The 22,573-nt window shown below is 42.6% G+C and overlaps 1 long non-coding RNA gene across 1 annotated transcript; it reads left to right on the top strand.

Annotated features, from left to right (window-relative positions):
* The first annotated feature begins 9,748 nt into the window (after nucleotides 1-9,748).
* LOC135976071 (uncharacterized) lies at nucleotides 9,749-21,718 on the top strand. Its single transcript, XR_010593290.1, has 3 exons — nucleotides 9,749-10,134; nucleotides 16,070-16,162; nucleotides 17,212-21,718. It is a non-coding gene; the product is annotated as an uncharacterized LOC135976071 (long non-coding RNA).
* The last annotated feature ends 855 nt before the right edge of the window (nucleotides 21,719-22,573 follow it).

The raw sequence follows: 22,573 nt of genomic DNA on the forward strand, positions 1-22,573 counted from the left end.
AACCTCAGTTGCACTCATACAGGGCTTCAGCTTGGATGAGGAGTTAAACCTTCCTATTCTTTCCCGGGTGGAAAAATTTATGAAGATCAGCAAAATCTATTCATGATGACAGTTTGACAGGCTTTTTTGGGCGGGGGGAATCGAGCGTTAGACCAAGGATTTGCTGGGTCCATTCCGCAAGAGAGAGAAATTCTCCAAGATTTACAAAAATATATATGTAATGTGCCGCAAAGTTTGTGGCTAAAGTTCTGTGGAATCAAAGTGTAAGGTCCTGGAGTGTTTTTAAAAATCGTGTTGTGACAGAATGGTATTTAGTGCAGCTCTGACACCCACCCGCTAGCATACACGATTGATTGTAGATTGTAAGTAGCATTTCTTTATACATACTCGTTTTTACATGGAATACATGTCTGTGTTGTTTACGAGGCAGAAAGTCTAGTACTGTGCTTAAAAAACCCTGGCAATTCCTCACAGGAATTGGCTCCTCCCACTCCCAATGCTAATAGGGTCTCAGATTAGAGACACACTTTAGCCAGTGTCTAATTTCATGTATTCCTCTAATGAGGTAAAGAGATCACTTGGGGGTGCGGGGAACAAAAAAACAAACCCCTCCTCCCTATCAGCAGGACTCGGACGTTTCCTTGCATACTATTTGTGCACAACAACCGTATTATTAAACAATGAACAAACAGGACTGCCTCTCTGACTTTAAAATGCCGTGGAAGCTCCCACAGTTTAGCTATTGAAATAATGCACGGTTTATTTAGACAATGTGTATTTCATTTAGTACATTCAAGCAAAAAAAAAAAAAGTTGTGTGGAAATGAATTATGCTTTGCCAAATCTGCTGTCTGGTTCTTAGAACGTAGCAGACACTGAAACGACTACTTTTTAAGTTTGAGGGCAAGGAGTCAGTTAGTATTAATTCATAAAGCCTGTTCTTACTATATATAGTTCCATGGTGAATGTAGTTGGCATTCTGTGTTGGTGTAGCCTGTGGAATATGGCAAAACTCCAGAGGATAAAAAGCAAATCAGATTGTGGCTCCGGTGAAGTTTGAGAATGCGTTGGATTGGCTGGTTAAAACCAGTGAGCTGTCCATGGTGGTTAAGGACTTCTTGATGTAAGTTTTCCTCTTGTCATAGCAAGTCACAGACCACCTCTCCAGAGGTGCCTTTTCTGCTAATATCATCATCATGGTGCCTCCCCACTAGTTTTGGATACAAAAGGCATTGAAAAGTGTACCCACAGGCCCTTTTAAAGGTATGTCCATATCCTGTATTAATAACTCTGTAATCCCATATTTTGTAGCGGTGTTGGACTCGGAGGTCTAATATGTCCTGTGCCCCTACTTTCTGGTTAATTGCCTACAATGTATGATGTAACAAAGAAATTCAGTTTAGGTCCCTGTTCTAATCTGATTTACAAACATATATACACACACACAATTGTCATGATAATTGAAGTGCTAGCAGCAGTTATATTTAGGTTATCTAAGCATTCCCTTAATGACACCCTGCTATCTCATATTAATAACTTTTCATACTTTTACCTTTAGCTGTAATTATTTAGGCCTAGTCATTACCTGACCTTTTAAATATTCTCTTAACATAGGCATTTATTGTTGTTTCTGGTTTTGTTTGGGTTTCAATTGAACATAATTTAGACCTGGGAAATGAATGTGGCTCTTCCATTTAACTTATACAAAACTGATAGTGAGCAGGGCTGGCTGGAAAACAAGAATTCTGTTTTTCAAAAATTTGTGAGGTTTCACTTTTTTTTCATTCCACTTTGGAAGCAAAACCAGCCTTTTTGACATTTTCGAGCAAGCAAGCATGACCTACCCATGAATAGTCCAGTGGTAGGGCAATCATCAGGCATGTGGGAGACCAAGGATCATGTCCTTGTTCTGCATGATTCAGAGTAGTGAGTTGATACTGAGTCCCCCTAGTCCCAGGAAACTGTAGTGGCTTCCAGGGTCAGTCTGAGAAACTTCCAGCAGAAATTTTTGTCAAAATGGGTACATTTCCAAACACAAAGAGGAAAAAAAAAAAGATAAATTTGTCAAAAAATTCCCAACCACTCCTAATACTGAGCAGCTTGACATTTTGGATACACATGTAGAAATCTACAGCTCTGGTGTGTGGTAATGGAGTGGAAGCCCAAAATGAGGAAAGAAAGCATTCTTGTTAGGGAAGAAGAAGAACCCAGTCTTAATAAAAACGTTTCACCACTGTAAAAATAAGAAATATTTCCAAAATGCTGAACCACAAATTTAAGTTGCCTATGAACAAGAATGCCCTGGCATTGCAACAAAGTGTTCAAAGCTGAAGAAGTCTCATGATGGGTCTTGAGCTCCTTGTGCTGTCATGGGTTTAATTACACTCGTGGTAGGTGTAGAATGGTGGTTGAATGTGCGTTGGGCAGATTGAAATCTTCCTGGTGCTGTTTACAGAACCATTTGGAGACCAGTGTCAGCAATGCTGTCCACATTACTGTGGCTTGCTGTGCTCTTCACAATCTTTGTGAATCCAAAGGTGAGCCATTTGCCCCGAGAGGACCTATGACAGCAATGGATTGCTGAATCGGCACACTGAGCCAGAAAGCGCACCTGTCATAGCTGGAGCAGGATGTACACAGGCACAAGAAATCAGGGCTGCTGTGTGCACCACATTATGGACTTGCATGGGCCAAGGAAAGCGGGAGAATAGTGTGTTTATGGATGTATTTGTATAGCACTTTTTACAGTAAATGAAGTACACTGTGAATGGGGGGGAGTGATTGTCATGAATTGTTAATTGTGGATGAGGTGACTGCTTACACATGGGGTGAGGAGGAGACAGTGGCTTGTGTGACACGAATTGTAGATTCCCATTATTGATCATTGATCTGAATCCTGTATTGAGAAACTATGTTTTGGAGACAATTTCCCAGTTGTGCCTTATGTCTTTTTCTTTATTCTTTGAGATACATATTATTGGATGTGATGTAGAGATGGTAATAAACTTTTAAAATAAAATACAAGCCTTTATTTGTAAACATGGCTGTATTATAACAAAAACAGTACTGAAGCACTGTCAGGCAGGCCAACTGCCATGGCAACACCAAAACACCAGTAATAAATCAACATCAAAACCAGTAATAAACTAAAGTTCATAACACAAACATTGAACAGTGCAAAACAATGAAACCAGTGCAAACAAATTCCCTACTTTTGCAGGTCCCTTGACCCCCATTCCCCTTTCCCTTTCTAGCACTCAACCGTCAAAACTGCAGGGACATGGAGGATTGCTTGTGGGCATGCTTGCCCTGTCCAACTAGCATTCAGTCCCAGTTGCATGTGCCACCCAACCATGGATTGTTGATTTCATTTCTGGTCTGCAGGACATGGTACTGCAGAGGGGACTCGAGACATGGTATGGGTGGAACAGGAGCCTGAAGTCTTGTGGCTATTAGTGCAAGCAGAGTCTCAAACAAGTCTTTCTGCTGTGCTCTATCTTCATCCCTCAAGTGACATTCCTGCTCCAGAAACCACTGCAAGTCTCGCCTTATGCACTGCAATTCTTTTCTCATTCCATGCTGCCTGTCTGTGCCTTTCCACTTGCCATGAATCCTTTCCCCTTTGGTATTGTACCTTGTAAAGGGTTCACTCACCACAGGAGCACTTCCTTGTGGCCAAGCATGGCATAGCAGAAGTCTCCACATATGGCAACCCCTGCCTACAGGCACTCCATTGTTGCTGTGGTCTCTCTTCCCACACCTTGGCCTTCTGGCCAGGTTACACATTAGTCCACCCCCTCTGGGGTAACAGAGAGTCCAAGCCAGCCATAGTGAACATCCTTACAGCAGGTCTTCCATCTGTCTCTGACTGCCATAGTCCTTACACCCCTTACACTCAAGAGGTTTCACCCCACCTTCCTTGGTGGTTGGAAGGGGAGCTGAAGTCTACCCTCTACTCTGGGTTCCAGCTCAGAGACCCTATAGGTAGTAGCCAACGTCTACTCCCTCAGACTCCTTGCTGTCTCTCTGGACCACTTCCTAGATCTTCTGTGCCCTGGACAGTTACTACAGACTTTCTCCCTGAAGCCCCCTTTTGCTTTCAACCTCTTGGCTTTATAGTGGTGGTCCAGCCTTCCCCAGCTGGGTTTTACTCTAAATTAATCCTGGCCTTCTTAGGCCCTTGTTAACCCTTTCATGGCTGGTGTGAGGTGTACACCCCATCACATACCTGCTTGTCCACCATCATTTCATCACAGAAATGCTTCCTCTTTGACTGGTCTGTGACAGTTCGGAATCCCAGGCTCCTGCTGCAGTGTGGCTAGGCAGCTGGTGGAAGGGTCTGAACTCAGACAACAAACTGCACATTATTGTCTCAGTACTTAAAAAAAGGTTCAGTGCATCCTCAGAGAAGAGGGGCTATGGAATCTCAAGGCCAAAAAATGATACCTTCTAAAACTCAGCTTTAGTATAGTCTTAGAGGAATGTTTTGGTGCCCAGAAGGTGCATGAACACAACTAAGTTAAGCAGAGTGAAAAGAATGCCTGCACAATGGAAAGTTGAAATTTACAAACACTGTACAGTAACTCCTTGCTTAACGTTGTAGTTATCTTCCTGAAAAATATGACTTTAAGCGAAATGATAAGTGAATCCAATTCCCCCATAAGAATTAATGTAAAGGGGACGGGGGGGTTTAGGTTCCATGGAAATTTTTTTCACCAACAAAAGATTCTCTATATATAGACTCTATATATATTATACACACACACACACACATATATATATATAGATAGATAGTGTGTGTGTATAATATATACACACACTATAAGTTTTAAACAAACAATTTAATACTGTACACAGTGATGATGATTGTGAAGCTTGGTTGAGGTGGTGAAGTTAGAGGGTGGAAGAGGGAGGGATATTTCCCAGGGAATGCCTTGCTGCTAAATGATGAACTAGCACTCGGCTGAGCCCTCAAGGGTTAACACATTGTTAATGTAGCCTCACACTCTACAAGGCAGCAGGAATGGAGGGAGGGGAGACAGCATGGCAGACAGAGACAGAGAGACACACCCTGTGTGAGAGCGAGATAGATGCGCATTGCCCCTTTAAGTACGCTGACCCCACTCTAAGTAAACTGCCTTGTTAAGTAGATCAGCAAGTTGAGACAGCAGCTGCTGTCAGCAAGCTCCCTCCGTCCTGAGTCTTATCCTGTTTGGCTTGTAACACTGTGGCGTGGCTGATTTCTCCAGTGCGGCATGCTAAAAAAAGAAGGCAATATGCGGTTCTTACTGTTAACACTCCAGCATATCTTTGTAAAAACGTGCAGGTATCTAGTAAAAGTGTAATGTTAAATGATTGTTTAACTGTTGTTTGTGCTTCCTGTCTCCATTTTGAATTCCACATGGTGGGGTGGCATTGGTGTGAATTCTGCCTATAGTGGATGCACACTCTTACCCCATGGCCTGTAATAAAAATTGCATTGGGTTATAAACCAGAAATCCCTCCTGTTCATATATTAACAACAACAAATACTGAACCAAACAATTACCAGGCTATGGGGCTACTCTTGCCTCTTCCGTTTCTGATGCCAGTTCTGTAGCGGGCTGCTTCTTTATCAAACAGCTCCTCCAAATATGAATCCAGAATGTGTTGCAGCTTCTCTGGTGGCAAAGCCTCCTTGGGAACCGGTGTGAGCACCAGACTCACGTCACTAGCCTGATCTGCTGCCTGCTGGCTCCCCTCCTAGACTAGATTCAGAGGTCAGAAGGTCACCATCCCAGATTACCAGGCTCGAGTGAACCCCTAGGGGCTCAGTGCTCAGCGCAGTACCCAGCACCCAGTCACAATCCTTGTAAAAGATCCCGGAGGATGGGGAGTTCCCAGAGGTGCAGTTCTCATCCATGGCTTTCCAATAGTCACTCTGGAGCCGATTAATCGGCTCCCTTCATCATTCACCAGTACATTGAATCCCCTATGCTGCCAGCTTATCTGCTATTTCTGGTACTCTTACTGTAAGTCAAATACCTTGCTTGCCTTGCACCACAGATTTACCAGAATCTGAGTGCGGTGTGGTGACCAGATTGCAGCACGCTTGGCAAAGGACGTCTTGTCAGTGACCATAGTTAATGCAGTAGAAGGTTCACTGTTTGCAGCTCAACACTCAGAATAAAACGGAAGGGTTAAATGCTGCGCAGCTACACTTGAACCAGGTGGTTGCTTCCATTTCCTCGGAGTTTTGTATAGAAAGGATAGGAACACTGTGGGATAACACTGGTGGACTCTCAGGACACGAGTCTGGGGGACCTGGGCCCAAGCTGCATCCACACTGCAAAATGATGCACTGTGGACCCGAGATCCACTTGGACTCGGACTTGGACCCACTCCTCTTGCTGGGTCTCGTGGGGCATTGGTCCAGAGGGATTGCTGGCCCAAGGCAGATAGATTTGTGTGTAGACAGAAGAGAGGATTGGGCTCAAGATCAAGCCTGACTCTGAGCTGGGCTTACACTGCAGTGGAGACATATCACCTGAGGCCTAAGCAGTACCACGTAAAATGGAGCAATTGCTTTATTTGTTTTACACAGGTCACCTGTAATGTAATGTAATGCATAGAGTTCCCACGGTTCACTGCATAGTCTACTTGAGCAACAGAAGTAGTGCACAGGCGAACTGGTATAGCAGATACGCCTGAGGGAGCCATGATTAACCTTTGAAGGATAGGACTCTGTTTGCTAGCAGACCAAAGGCAGAAATTAAATTCAATTGGGAAATAAATGAAAAGGTCTCATCCTGTTATCTACTCATTTTCACCTGTTTTTTTCTCTAGGTGATTAAAAATGTTTACTTAAATTGTTCCAACACTTTACCAGACACTGAAGATAAGTATATTGCTCTGTCTGTCTCTGGGTTTCCCTTTTTAATAAGAATAGGTATCCTAATATTTGTCCATCTCTGTCCCTCTGAGACCCAACTATCCTTCATGTTTTCTCATAATTAACTGGAATTATCACTACCCTTCTAGTTCAAGATTTAAATCCTGTAGGAACCTGAAACTTGCTTGTCACACACTAAAGCAGTTGTTTCAATGGCTAGTGTCAGTGGGGGTTTATGCTCAGCATTTGGAACAATTTACCAAGGGCCATTATGATGGATGCTCCATCACTGACAATTGTTAAATCAAGATGGGCTGTTTTTCCTAAAAAATCTGCTCTAGGAATTATTTTGGGGAAGTTCTATGGCCCGTGTTATAGAAGAAGTCAGACTAGATGATCACAGTGGTCCCTTCTGGCCTTGGGATCTAGGATTGGGCCTTTAATGAGCAAGAAACTGGAACGGTTTCCTCAGATTAATCTTAAAGTGGCTTCTGACTGTTTCTCCTGTATTAAAGTGTTGTGATGTGTGGGTTTTTTTTTAAAGAGAATATCTCATCTCTTAGTCCAAATAACAAAGTAGTTAGTTCAGAGTCAACTGGCTTGGCTCAGAGTCAGCTGGTCTCAGTGTACAACTGTTAAATAGCCTGTGATTCTCTGTATGGAACTTGTTAAAAGAGTAAGGCAGTCTCTAAAGCTATATTTGGTTTTACTCAAGTCATGGTAGCATTGTCTTAAAATATGAAACTGGGGAGAATTGGGATAGTGGTCAGCACAGGGCACTGCTAGTCAGATGACCTGGGTTCTCCCAACTGTAGGCAAATCACTTCAGGTGAAATTCGCTGTGGTATGGAAGGCTAGTGCAAGCCCTCCAGACCTCTTCTGGGAACTTGGGGGGAGAGGGAGTTAATGAGAGCAGTCTGTGCACTCCTTGCATGCCACAGAAATGGTCTCTGCATTAGCCCCAAATATGATGGTACTGAAGGCCACACTTAGGGCAGGATGGGGCGGACTCCAAAGAGAGGCTAGAGATCTGTGCCAATTGGCACCAAAGCCCCACACAACTGACAGGGGAGGCCATAGCTGCCATTCCATCTCTGAGGCTTAAATACAGCCACAGGCTGGGCCCTGTGTTGTGGGGTAGCTTTCACTTCATTTGCTCTGCACTCCACCTGCACACAGCCAAAATACTCTGGTGGAGTGGATTTCACCCTAGGTCTTGATCCTGCAAGTCGTTGAGCCAGATGTGCAACTAGCCACACCCTGCTCAGCAAGACTTGCTGTTGATTATTTCTGCAGGGTTGCTCTGAATCTAAAGTGGGCATTCTTCTGGGTGGAGCTGGGGAGGGGCTAGGAGCTGGGCACAAATTGTGACAAAGCTCCCACTTGTAATGGGCTCAAGATCAGTCTCAAAGTTATGGCATGTCCCAACCTGCAGAAACTCCTCAGACGTGTGTTTCATAGGGGGATTTAGCCATTCTGGGGAGCACAGGCAGTCAAACCCACACAAGCGAAGTACTAAAGAGGGCTCATTCCAGACCCTAGCCATTGCAGTAATTTCCAGAATGACACCACCCCCTGCACTGTAGACTGGAAATATTGAAGTCCAAACTCCAGGAATCCCATGTGCCATAGAAAGCGGGATCCTGCAGAAAACACATACGTCCAAATATCAGACTAGATTACAACTGTGTGCTTTCTGATTAGCTATTCCTGGAGGCCCACACTCACACAATTTTTTCCATATTTATGCCTAATAGACAAAGTGGCAGTACATGGAACTGTCCATTCATTCACCAGACACCACTATGCATACTACATAAAGCCATGAGATTAGCAGGAATAACAAAAACCTGTCCTATTACAAAACCAGCATTTGTTAGGTTAGTCCTGACAATTTGAACATCCTGCAGATCATTTTAAGTGCACATCATCCCACATGTGTCACTTAGAGAAAAGCCATAAATTCTGCTTAAGAAACCAGCTACTATATAAAACCAGCACAAGGGGGAGGAGGGAAGCAAATTTCACTTCCACATCTACAGATGTGAGGAATTGCAGCAAACTGTGCTATAAAAGACAGCTGTGTACCATGTAATCTGTTGTATAAAATTCAGAACAGGATTTGTAATCAAGGGTTCCACTTGCTTGTTTATGAAATACTTTGTTTGGATGTACCCACAAGCATTCTGAAAACAATTGTGATAATTGTACAATCCTCAGGAAACCTGGACTCATTAAGAAGTAGTGATGATATAGTTGTCTGCACCTGTGGGGAGCCAGTTTGCACAAATCTGTTTAAGCCCCATTCACACAATGTCAATCTTACCCTAGTTGCAGATGCTCAACTTCAGGTCCAGGCTTGTCTTTATGGCTGTTTACTTGTTATGTTGCAAGACAAATTTACTAAAAAAATAGAAAATAAAACAAAAGCTACCCTGTGTATTAGGCTCTACTGAACAGTGTCATTGTGAAATTAATGTGCCTGTTTTGGTAGACATACAAATGTTGCATAAGGCATTCTCTAGAAGATCTCTAAATGTTAAAATGTGACATATGTTTCATCAAAAAATCCTAGCTCCATCTGCACCTCAGAGCATTTGTGTACATTTTAAATATTATTTCATACTATAGTAGTATCTAGACGCTGCCAGGAAGTATCATGGCCTCATTGTAGTGGGTGCTATACCACCATTTAATAAAAGAGACAGTTCTTGCCCCCAAAAAACTTACAACTGAGGTTAATCACAAGATGCAGTAGATGCATGTCATGGCACATGCTCCTCTCCCACTGACAATAAGCCTAACGAGCATCCCTGCACTCAGGCAGTGCCTTTATCGGGTTCACCTGCAGAATAAGCTCTACCTGGAGAAGGAGAGCTTAAAAAGGTGAAGCTGGCCACAGGATGGGGTGGAAGTATTTTGCCTAAGAGGAGAAGCTGTTAAAAACTTTGAGGGAGCTCAGTAGCCAACAGAGCTCAGCCCAAGGCAGCAACTAGCCTTCCTTTTCCCGCTCCCTTGTTTAGGGTATACAGACACTGCAGCCCTGAGATGGCTCTGGACATCTGCTCTCCATCAGTGCCTGTAGTTGGACTTGAGGAGTAGCGGCAATGACTGGACCCAGAAAGTGAGCTCAATTCCTGTAGGGAAGAGTGAGCTTGCCCAGAAGTGGGGGCTCCCATGAGGGAATCAGTGGCAAGAGCCCAGATGAGAATATGGCCAATTCCAGGCTGAGGGTTGGCTGAAGACAATGGATGAAACAAACAGGTGGGGAGAGAGGATGAGGTAACAGTAATACCAACATGTTTTTACATAAACTAGCTTTGGGTCACTTTGGCTTGCCATCTTCCCTAACCATTATTACCAGGCACTGTTTTGTAGGCATCAAGGCAGAAGCAAATCTCAAGGAGGGATTTAAAGAAGTATAAAGTAGTGGCTCTATGGCCTTTTTTGTGGTGTTTCATACATAAAAAACAGAATGGGAGAAAGCACAGACGTGCTTGATGGAAAAGTGGATGAACGGACAATAAAAGCTGGCACCATTGGTGAAGGGAAGGTATTGGTCAAAAATGCAGTAAAATAGTATGTCTGCCAGGTATGATGGGCAAAATCATGAAAGGCCTTAAATGTAAGGGTGAGAAGCTGTTACTTTATTCACTGGAGATGGCGAAGATAGTGGGACTTGGAGGATGTGTGTGACATGAAAAAAGCAACCAACAAGGAAGATGGTTTTGGCAGGAGCTGTTTGAATGGACTTGGTGGAGGCAAAGTTGCTATGGCTGAGGCCAGGGAAGAAGAGATAAGAGCCTGAATAAAAACTTTCATATTCAAAACAGGGAGAATTAGCTGAATCTTGGAGCTGTTATGATGGGAAAAGCAGCAAGATTTGACTACAGCCCAAGCAGGGAGGGGAGTGGTGGTGGATGGGGGGAATCCAAAGAGAGGACAGAGTAAAAATGATGCCCAGATTATGGACCTGAATGACTGATTGTAGTGTTATCAACAGCGACCAAAAATGGGGGAGAAGGAAGGTTATTGGAGAGGTGATGAGATCTTAGTTGTGTTTAGCTTAAGATACTAGCAAAATATCCTTGAGGAGAAGTCAAAGAGACAAACTGAGTTGCAGGATGGGATGGAAGGAGACTTGTGAGCCTTCAGTGTAAGGTTGTGAGAATGAATAAGGCAAGGGTTAAGAACAGAGCCCGGCGAGAGACCCACTGAAGGGTGGAGAAGGGAAGAAGAGGAAGATGCACCCAATCAGATAATGGAAATGTGGTCAAGTATGGAGTTATTTTTAAGATGGGGGAAACTATCTCTTTGTCTCAGTTCATCTTTTGTTTTGTTTTTTATACTCCTATTCCAGTTGTGTTTTATTTCACCATGCGTCTGTAACTTTAACAAAATGTATTGTTTTGTTTGAATAATAAGATTCTTATAAGAGCTAATTTATGCATTAAACTGCAACTAACTTCAGTGGGAGTTAAGATCATGTAACTGAGGGCAGAACTGTACTTATTTTATTCTGCTTATTACCAATACTTTTCACATTAGTTTGAACACATTTTCTGTGTCTTTTTGTCCATTAAAATTTTCATATATCCCTTGTGGTATTTCCTAGCTGCACAAGGACTTTGCTTCCTACATCCATTTTGGTGCTAGAGACCCACATACTTTGTTGTGACTTTCCCTGGCACATTTTATCTTTTTTTTTTTTTTTGCCTCATTTTACTTGACCTCCCAATCTCGTTTTATACCTAGTTTAGAGCTCTCCTAGTTTATTACACTAGTTCCTTTGCAATTCAAATGGAAGCTATCCAATCCGAAAGGTGCACAGAGGGAAAGCACCTTTTTCTATGAACCTGAACCCATGCACTCAGGTGTCTGTTTACCTCCATAGTCCTGCAGCTGCTTGCTTCATCTGTGCCTGGGACTGGCAGATTCTCAAAGAACATCACAGAACTTCAGCAGCTACCTCCTCAAGCACTGGTATTTGAGTGCTTGTCTTCACTACGGGGATAAGTCAACCTCAGTTACGCTACTCCAGCTATGCGAATAACATAGCTGGAGTCGACATAGCCTAGGTCAACTTATCCCAGTGTCTTCACGGCATCACATCAATGGGAGATGCTCACTGGTCAACTTCCCTTACTCTTCTCAGGGAAGTAGAGTACCAGGGTTGATTGGAGAGTGCTCTGCCATCAATTTAGCGGGTCTTCACTAGACCCACTAAATTGATCCCTACTGCGATCCCTTCACTACGATCTCCCCATAGTAAAGACCAGCCATAAGCTTCTCTATCTGCCTATTATCACCATTGCTATCCTCAAAACTTTATAAATAAGGAGCTATCACCTTTATAGTGGGTGCTGTGATTGCCCAGAAATCACTTCTGGGTCCCATGACACCCACAGTGACAACAAATGGCTGACTTCTTTGTCAGTCTGTTTTACAGCATTATCATCATGTGGCAACATGGCATGTCGATGCAATGTGCTGACATAAATGTAATGATCAAGTTGGCATCAAAATGCCCTCACTTTGATCTGTTCAATAACTTCTGATTTATTTTGCTCTGTCCCATCATACTGCCATTCACTTTGTCTTCATTTCATGCCATCAAGGAACAAGGTGGCTATGCTTTTCAATGCCGTGAAAAAGGGAAGAGGTGAATGACTGTTTAGTGAAATAGAACAGGCTATTCGCACCTCTTGGAATAAAACTCTGCTTCAGATCACATCTTTTATATTCAGGATGAACAAAAGCTGCCTTAATACACTGCTACCTCTCAATTGCAACTTCTCCACCTTTAACTGTGGGCTCTAACTTAGAACACGGAGTGTATTCTCTCCCTGGCCAGTTGGAAACATCCCCCCTCTCCCCCCGCCCCGAGATTGCTTTTTTGCTTTTAAATTCTGATAACTACATAAAAGTTCATTTCTTAGGTAAGACTGTTCTTGGAAGGTGAAAACGTGGATATGTATATCAAGAAAAATGGTACTAATAATTACCTTAAATAGGGTAAGGAGCTCAAGTATAGTAAATCTGTAACTAAAAAGAAAGCAGCCTATTGAGAGAGCTTTCTTATGAATGAAAAGTGTGGTATATTTTTCTTGTCCAAAAGTGTGGTATATTTCTTGGTTGCAGCAATGCTGCTCTGTATAGACAGATTAATTCAGCCTGCTTTTTCTACTTAAACACCAGTAGAGTTCTCTGCCATGACGAGACTGAGGAAAAGGGTGGGAGGAAGTGGCAATCCCTGAAACTGGAAAGCTATTTATGGTTAGGAGAGGTCCGTTTAAGAAGACCTTTTCTAAGACTTCTAAGTGACTGAGAAGCCTGCTGGTTTGCTAAGTAGTGCAAAGTGTTCAGAGATCTATCGCTTCAGCTGCTGACATAATTAATGATTTCATTAAGATCATGAAAGGAGGCACTTGTATTCCTTCTGGCATTGGTAAGCCAAGTTCATGTCCTAACTCTAATAACCAAAGTTGCTTTTGCCGATCGAGACTGTTGGTCCTCTTGTTGCAAAACAAAAATTTGAAAGCCAAATATTATACTGGGCTATGATACTTCCCAACATGTCAGGAGTGTGACATGTTTTAATATAAGCAGCTACTATGGATTACAGACTGGCAGGTAATTTACCAAAGCTTTCAAACAACAATGCAAATGGGAAGAATGTAAACAGAAAAATGTTGTCTGAAAATTCAAAGGAAAACACTGTAAAAAATGACTTGATATTTATCGCTTATGGTTTACACATAAGATTTGTCTAGTGTGCCTGTATTCGAAGGGTAATGTTGATCTTTGAAAATTTATAGCAATTCAAAGAACACAGAACTAAGATTTATGTTAAAAATAAATTGTGAAGTTGAGACAGTGCCCTTGGATTTAAGCCCTAACTTACTTTTCAATTTTGGAGACCTGGGCTAAAAATCTGGAGAAGTTGACATGAGTTCGGTTGTTTCACCCTGATACCTAGTGAATAAACACACAACCACTGTAGAGTGCATGCCTTGAAGTAGGCCAGCAGAATGGAACAGAAAGGGTGCAGCACCAAATATTCACCCGGTTTTCTTTAAATTTAGACTGTTTTTTCCTCTTCAGTGTGGACTGTTAAGGCCAAATCTTGCTTGCCTTACTCACATGAGCTGTCCTATTTAAATCAGTGTCATGACTCATGTCAGGAGGAGAAGCAGGATTTAGGCCTACTTTTCAGTAATGATGTTTTTAGTTAGGTAAGTGCCAAATTTTAGTTGGAACATATAGGAAGTGTGTGTGTTTGATGTGAGGGTGAGATTCCATGTTTAAGTAACTCAGAGAACTAAGCTAATTTGTTCAAACTTTAACCAGAAAAAAAACAACAACAACAAAAACACCTTTGGGCAGAAACCAAGCAAGGAAAGTTTCATCCCCAAAAGCATTTGGTTTAGAATGTTATAAGCAACTGAAAAATGAAGGTTGGAAAACCACATATGAATCTTAGCATTCACCACCACAAATGCTAAACTGCACATCTGTTTCTAGACAGCTTACATCCTGAGGTTTTTCAAATTTGTCCCAGTCTCCACACCCCTAGCATTGTATATCAGGGAACTAGAAGATAACTAGCATGACTAAAATGTCTAATTAAACAATAGATCTTTTTTTAAAATAAATGACAAATAATGGGTTTGTAGACTCACCCAGGAATAAATTATTTTTGCCATCATCGTCAAGTTCTAACTACATACCTGTATCCATTTATTTTGGATTCAAACTTGTACGGTAATTAGAAACGACTCCATTTTCACTTGACACAGCCCAAGAAGAGCATTTGGTTTTACCACACCCTAAATATGTATTCGCATTAATGGGAAAGTAGTGGCTGTCGCCCTTCAGGTGTTAAAACCATCGCTGAAGCATTAATCATCAAGATGTATGTACAGCTGAACAAAGTGTTTTTTCTAAAATTAAGATTAAAATATTTTTATTGAGCATTAAGAATTCAATGGCTCCATGTCATACCTGACTCAGTTTTCCTCTAATCCTCTGGTTGCCAAAATGGAAAGGATGAATTTTCAATAATAAAGGGCTTTGTTTTGGCCTGCTATGGAAACATGATTAAGTGGTTATTCTTTGACGTGGATCCATCAGTGTAATTTCCCTCACCCCATGTTATAATGTTTTTGGTTTACCTCTTCTAGCATCCTTCTTTCAGGAGGTTTCCCCAAACGCCTTGCAGACTTGAAAAAATGAATTACAAATTTCCCTATGGACCTGATCCAAAGTTCCTGGAAAGACTCAGTGACTTTGATAGGCTTTGCCTTGAGTACTATGACCATTTCACCCATCACTGAAATGCCGTCGCTTCTAGGGTAGAGTGCAACAGTGGTTTAATACTGCTCAGAAGCACTGTACACGTCTCAGGACAATATCTGAAGAAGAATATTGATTCCATTAGAAAATGCAATGTAATTGGAATGTAATTATCCACACTGACATTTGGGTGGAACACTGGTGTTAACCTCCCTCCCTCCCCAGGTTTATGCAAAATGTTAAGTGGCCACAAGTAGTCAAGACTTTCCCTCTAGATTTCATCTGAAAGACTTAATGCACCTAACTGCAGGGGAGAAATGTAAAGAACTTGTGCAATCTTTGGATCAGTATACAATAACATAAACAGTAGTTCAGCAAGGATATATTATCACAAGCCCTCAGGAAAAAAAGTCACTTGAAATCTTGAGATAATTTTTATATAAACATTGCTTGGAAACAAGCAAACACATACTTCATTAGTCCCTGCTGGAGATGAACCTGAATTTGCTAGAAACTGTGGGAACTGCTTTTCTCACAACATTCTTCTCACCTATTAGATAGGTTATACATAGGAAAGAACTAAAGTCTTGCTTGAATCTGTTCTCAAAAACCACAGTAAACCAACCAGGGGCTGGGATTTAAAAAAAAAAACAGGAGACTAAAGTTAGGCTTCTAAATCCATAATTAAACAGCGGGAATTGCTAGCAGCTCAGAAAATCAGGCCACTGGTCTTTTTCAAGTTTTTGGATAGCTTTGTATAAGTCCTCTGGTCCTTTACCTTTGCTGCTACCTGCAAAGTCTTACTGCAAGGTCTCAGCAAGTCTGGAAATCTAACCTAGGTCAGAAATCTCATAACATCTGGGGTAACTGTGGTCAGAGGCACACAATGAGTTCTTCTTCCTAGGAAGAGCCTGGAGTGTCCAAGATTTGAAGACAACAGCTGGCAAGCAAAGTGTACCAGACTGCCAGGACTTGGTGGGATCTAAACTGATAAAAGGTATCTTATTGGGGAAATGCAGGTTAGAAATCTGGAGAAAATGTGGGCGGGGGGATGGGCATCATTGGGTCCAAGTTAGGAGGATCAGATAAAAGGGAGCAGAATTAGCAGTAAGATTTGAGGAGTTGGGGGGGGGGGGGAAGGATAGGATAAGTACTAGTGAGATGGGAGGGAGAATATTCAGAGAGGTTCATATAGCAAAACATCTGCATTTTGGTGGGGCTTAGTTGAACTGAGGCTCAACCTTTAGAAATTCATCTGTAACTATTGGGTGGGTTTTCTAGAGGAGCAACACCAACTGCATCAATCTTCACACCAGTCATTATTTCCCTAATGAACCCTGCCTTTCAGAGACACGTCTGCCAGCCACTGGGGTCTGTCTTCATGTGAGATCAACACACAGGGTTACTAACTAAGTTCAACAAGGAGCTCAAAGTTCAGCTGCCTCACTTGCCCCTAAAAGGCTCTACACAGCAACATCTAGGCAACATCTCAACCCTTGTTTCCACCTCCTCCCACACATGCACAGTGCTCTGCCAACTCCTGCTTGTCATTTTCCTTGTGACTCCACGCTACCCCCCCACACCCTCCTTTTCGACACAAAACCTCCTTAAAACTCACTACTCTTGGGTAGCCTTCCACTGCTATCTTCCTTTCCACCGCTATATATACCTGCTCTTGGGTCTTCCTCAAACCCTTAAAACTTAACTTAAAACCAGTCAAATGAAGAGAATGAAAAAGGTGCATGTAACCTGTCACATTACATCCCTCCCCTTCCTCCTTTGTCTGCTTTCCTCATTTGTTGTATTCTGTCTCATCTAAAACTCCTCAGGGGCGCTGTAGTATGTAAAGAACATGCAGAAACCTGGTAAAAGAAGGAGGTAGGATTCCTGTGGGAGGAAAATAGTATGTGATCACTTATACATACACACAAGGGGGCAGAACTGATATTGAACAGGCAGCTGAAAAGCTGGCATTTCCTTACTTTTGAATGCTTGAGTTGGCAACTTGAATGATCATTTTTATTGTAACTTTGTGTTGTTTCCAAGGGGCTATATTTAAGGACAAAGGCAGAACCAAACTCTCTACTTTATGCAACTCTATCTTGCATCAGCTGCAGCATTTGAACCCTCAGCACTGCAACACAGACCGCTACCACTTGAACAACAGGCCTAACTGCAGCAGCTGGCAGACCTGGCTATCAGCTACAAGAAAAAACCTGTTGTCTGCAAACCAGCCATTGGAGGGCATGTAACAAACCTTCCTCATCACCCTATCGCTGCCTGTGCAGCATTCTGTGTCCGTATGTTTTACACACACACACACACTCTCTCATGTCTCTGTGTCCCACTCCCATGCTCTGTATCCCACAGAAGTCTCTCAACCCAGTGCTGCAACCACGCTTTCCATGAAGTATGTCCTCTGATATAACCCTCCCCATCCACTATGCTCTGTGCCCCTGCTGTGTTCCGTGTGCCCCTATCTCTCATGTTTGGTCTCCTGGATCTGCTGGTGAATCTTTTTTGTCTTTGTCCTATCCAAAGTATAAACTCTCTGTGGAGCTGCTGTAGTGCGGTACTGGGGCAGGGTGCCTATGCAGGTCTTTAGCATCTATAGGGTGTTTGGCATGCTGCCAAAAAGACAAAACAGAAAAACACAGCTGTGTTCTGTGAGAACACAATCAAGAAATCGGTGATTTTCAACACATTTATAACGTGGCCAAATCTGAACAGATTTACATATGGAGCCAGAAAAAGGCATGTCCCTGCCCCCAAGGCAACCCCCTCTGCCAAATTTCAGAGTCCTGATGCAAACAATGGAGGGGTGTGTTTGAAAATAAGTTGCCTAACACTTTCCATTGTAAGATTATTGCAACCTAAGTGTAAGGGTTGCTGCCAGCTCCCACTGCAATATCATTGTCATGCCATGCCCAGTCACACAGGATCAAATTCAGGTTGGAGTGTCAGCTTTATGTCTTTTTTTTTAATTCTCTTTTAGCTTTTGTCACAACCTTAATGTTATTAACCAGCTGGCCTGATTTTCAGAGGAGCACATCATTTGCAGGTCAGCACCTCTGCAGATCGGGCCATTAGTGTGGCATATGGAATAAGATGCATCTTCATTCGAAGTATCCGAAGTATCCTTATTGGCCTCTGTGGCAAGACACCTCCTCCACTTCACCAGGATTAGTGCTTCCTCCTCTGGAAGTGGGGGCCTGGAGTAAACCAGCGCCACTCTGGACGGTGTTTATTTTTCCACTTGGGGTTTATTGCTCAATATTTTCCACGTAGACCTTGAGGCAGGCCCGAAGAGTACTCCTCCACCAAACAAATTCAAAACAAAAGGGAATACCTTTCCCTATCCCCTGTCTAGGGCTGGGAGGAAGGGTGGCATTGTTTTTGGCCCAAGGATGCCAGTCCTTCCCCTGTAGGGAGAAGAACTGCCTCCCACTTTGAGGAAACCTTTCTCCCTGCTTCCACTTGCCCTCTGCAGCAGCTTGTCTTTTCTCCTTCTTCTTTCACCGATGAGTGGGAAGGGGTGAGGGGTTAAAGGTCTCAGGCAGTCCTTAATTGGACTCGGTTGTCCCTAGCTGACCTGAGGTAACCCATTTTCAGCTTATAAGGAAAAGGGGCTTTATCATGCTATGGCTAATATATCTGCCTTCCACCATCTTCTTGCAGCTGTCCAGCCTAATTTTTGTCACACCTCTCTGACCTCCACAATATAGGATTAATACTGTTTCATGAAAATGCCTTTAACTTTCTCTTGCATTCACCATGAGACTGGATGCAGATTCATTCCTCTTTCCAAGTTTGGCTGCTGTCTGGGAGTGCTTCCTACCAGTTGTAAAACCAGGGCAGGAGTCGGAGAGGCATGGGGTTAAGAAAGAGAGGTTGGAAGAGAGAATTCTGAGTAGCTCCACAATGCCCTGGCATGAATGTTGATGTACCAGATTCTCTTCTCAATTACACTCATGGAGGAGTTCCACTTGAGAGCGTGATTTGGCTGGCTATCTGTTCTCCAGCTTTGTAATTTTACTTCCAGACTATCAATTGTCATCTTACTTCACGCTGGGAAAGGAATAAGTAAAGTTTAGTAGTGACAGGTTGTTTGTTTGGGTTGAGTGGTTTACATCTGAAAAGGGAAAATATCCCAATTCAATACTTTCCAAAGGATTTGTTTCAGCAAATGCTGACATACATCCAAAAAGATATAAAAGTAAGTAAACTCAAATGGCCTTTTCAACAGCTCTTAGGGGAAATTCTGAAGAGGCAATAGTGCAAGGGTTTAGCTCACCCCACATCCTGCAGTGAGCGCTACAAGGTGGACCCTCATGCCCCTGTATAGCCCCATCAAAGTCGTTCAGGCTCTTCGCAGGGGTCCACCCTCTTTACAAGATGAATAGCCTAGTTTGCCATATTTACTGCTTTTAATAACTTATAGTTAAAACATGAACACTTGCTGGTAACTTCTACCACAGCGATTTTAGGTTTGTTTCCATACTCATTCAGCCGTTGTATGTAATTTCCGAGTTACAATGGTGTGAAAGGAAGAACAGACGGGGCACAGATGAAGTGAGACAATTTTAGCTTAAATGCAAAGGTATTGCCTGGAGGTATTTTCAGCCATAACATGGGGTTTTGGAATGGAAGTTTAACTGATGTGATGTCATAAAATAAATAGAATACATTTATGAATTGATGGCTTCTCAGTCTGGTTCTCAGTGGGTGGCAGATTGCTATGCTACAAAGATCATCACAACTGGAACATTCCTTTGCAGTTTTAGCAGGGAGTCCGAGTACTAACTGGGCATGGAGATCACACTGTCTTTAGAAGTGATATCTCCAGGTCAGTGCTGAAGCACATTGACTTAGTGATATGTATGGGGGGGGGGGGGGTGGAGTGGGAGGCAACTTTCCCTGCCAGTTCCCAGTCAGTACTAGTTCTTTGTTCAGGGCTGTCAAACTGACATATTTCACCACCACTACATTTGCTATTAAAGTCTAATAGAAGGTAGAGGTGTGTGTGGGCGGGGGGAACGGACAGAGAAGAAATGCAACCAAGAAAAGGAGTAGGCTCTAGAAGGAGAAATGAGCTGGCCAACCCAGGAGAGCTAGAGAGCTGGTTGGAGGATTGACAAGGTTATCCAATAGAGAAGGGGCATAGACTTATATGGGTATTGCACAGACATAGGCTGGACTGGAAATGGATTTAGTCTAATGATAGCCGGTAAAAATGGAAGAAATTCAAGTCTGAGTACGCACATTATTCAGATAATTGTTTTCAGCACCCCCTCTCCTTGGTAAGACATAGGTGTCTGTGTTTGGGGTCAAATATTGTGAAGGTTGAAACAATGGGGCTTTCCCCCATAATAAGCAAAACAATCTTTTAGTATTTCCCTATGTAGGTATATGTTATTCTAAATCCAGCCATCATTAATGTACTAGCAAGTTACTAGTGTTGTGTAATTCAATGATGTACCACCCAAGACTCCCAATCCACATGTACAGGGTGAGGTCCTGTGCTGCTGCTTCTAGAGTTTTGTTTTTTGTTTTTAATTTTTTGGGAAGTAGGGAATTCCCCTACTTTTATTAGGGGTGGGGAGAACGGGAATTTTCCAACAGTATTCTTTAGGTGAATAGAAATATTGCCATAATAGATGGCAAGGAAGGGGGGGAAACCACTTGAAACCTAGCACTTTTGGTATCTTGATGATGGAATGCTTGAAAATATTTATATGATAGGCGTGCCATCTCCTCTTCACGTTATATAAGAGCATGTGCTGAAAAAACAGACCCGACACAGAGTATGTAATAAAAATATGTTATGCAAATGATGTTGCATGCAGGTATTTTTTCCCAGGTGAGTGTGATTGTAGGTGAAAGTTTTGACTCCCTGTACTCATTCATGGACATCTGTGACTATAGCCATCATTCTTGCTAAATATAACGTGTATCCTAACAAAATCTTGATTTATAGGCATAATATAGCCAGAGGAGTTCTCACCCCTGACAGGTATTTAAAAAAAAACAAAAACAGTTGAAGTCCTCAGAATAAGTACTTGACCAACAGAACATCTCTGTGTGAGCCATGACAGAGTGGCTTTGCTACATCACAGGGTTGCAATAAAGGGTTAATTCCAATGACCAAGTTGCTGAGGCAGCAACAACATTCTCCCACTACAGGCTAGCTTCAGCTTTGGTTTGGAGACCTCGCCCCACAACACACGGCTGGAGGATTACCCTATGTAGTTTGAACAAAAGAAACATTTTGTGGGAGCAGGGAGTTGGGAATCTTTACATCTAATTGCACAGTTCTTCCCTTCATTCTTTTGCCCTCTTTATCTATAGATGGTTAACATATTATTCACTTACAAGACATTTTCCAGAAATTTCACCAAATATTTATTCCAACATTAGCACATTTTAACCAAGTCTATCAGGCTTTGGTAAATGGAAAAAAGATATGCAATATACTTAGTTTAAAACCACATTATTGCAAAAGTCTTCATGTCTGGGTCAGTGTATACATGCCTGTGCTTGATTTATGCCAAGGCATTAATTTGCTTTCAGGAGAGATTATTTCCCTTTCACAGGAGACAGAAATGGGGTGCCTCTGGCCATGGTCCACCCACATGACAGTCTAGGAGAATAATTTTTCCAAATTTATTTTTCCCACACCTTTTTAATTCTGCCTTTGTCCTCTCATGTCTTAATCTTTGTAGCAATTAATTGTTTTTGAAACTTGGCTTTGTTGCCTCCGACTAAAGGAAATCTGCATTGATTAATTCTGATGGTGGGTATTTAGTAACTAAGCTTGTGTCTACGTTGGCCTGCATACTTGAGCACTGGATCATGTACATGCTCCCCGTATCTATGCTGAGTGTCCATGCTACGCTGTGCTGGACACAGATATAATGATGTGTACACATGTATACCCACATCCGGACTATCAGGAACTCAGCAGCCTCTGGACTTGGTTGCCTAGCAACTCAATGAGCTTATCCGGACCCCAAAAAGCCAACAGATCACCATTTAAACCCTGTAGAAACAGCAGCACAGGGGCTAGTGAATGCATTCCACACCAGTAGCTGTGCCAGACCCGCTTCCTGTACAGCCCTTGGTCCAACCTGTGCCTGGTCCCACTCCAGCCCGAGTCCCTGTCTACATCTGAATTCCTGACTCCTGGCTCTGACCATTGGCTTGTCTCCTGACCACACCTCCAATTCTATCCTCTGATTCAGCTCAGACCAGTAGGCCAGACTCCTGCTCTATCCACTAGGTTGCACCAACTACACCTCAGTATGTGACAGTTTGAGCAGCTGGTAGGAGATAAGTAGGGGTTTTACCACACAATGTCATCTCCAATTATTTTGCCACCACAGTCATAACTGTGTGGGATTAGTACTTA

Source organism: Chrysemys picta, chromosome 1 (assembly GCF_011386835.1).
Source record: "Chrysemys picta bellii isolate R12L10 chromosome 1, ASM1138683v2, whole genome shotgun sequence".
NCBI lineage: Eukaryota > Metazoa > Chordata > Testudines > Emydidae > Chrysemys > Chrysemys picta.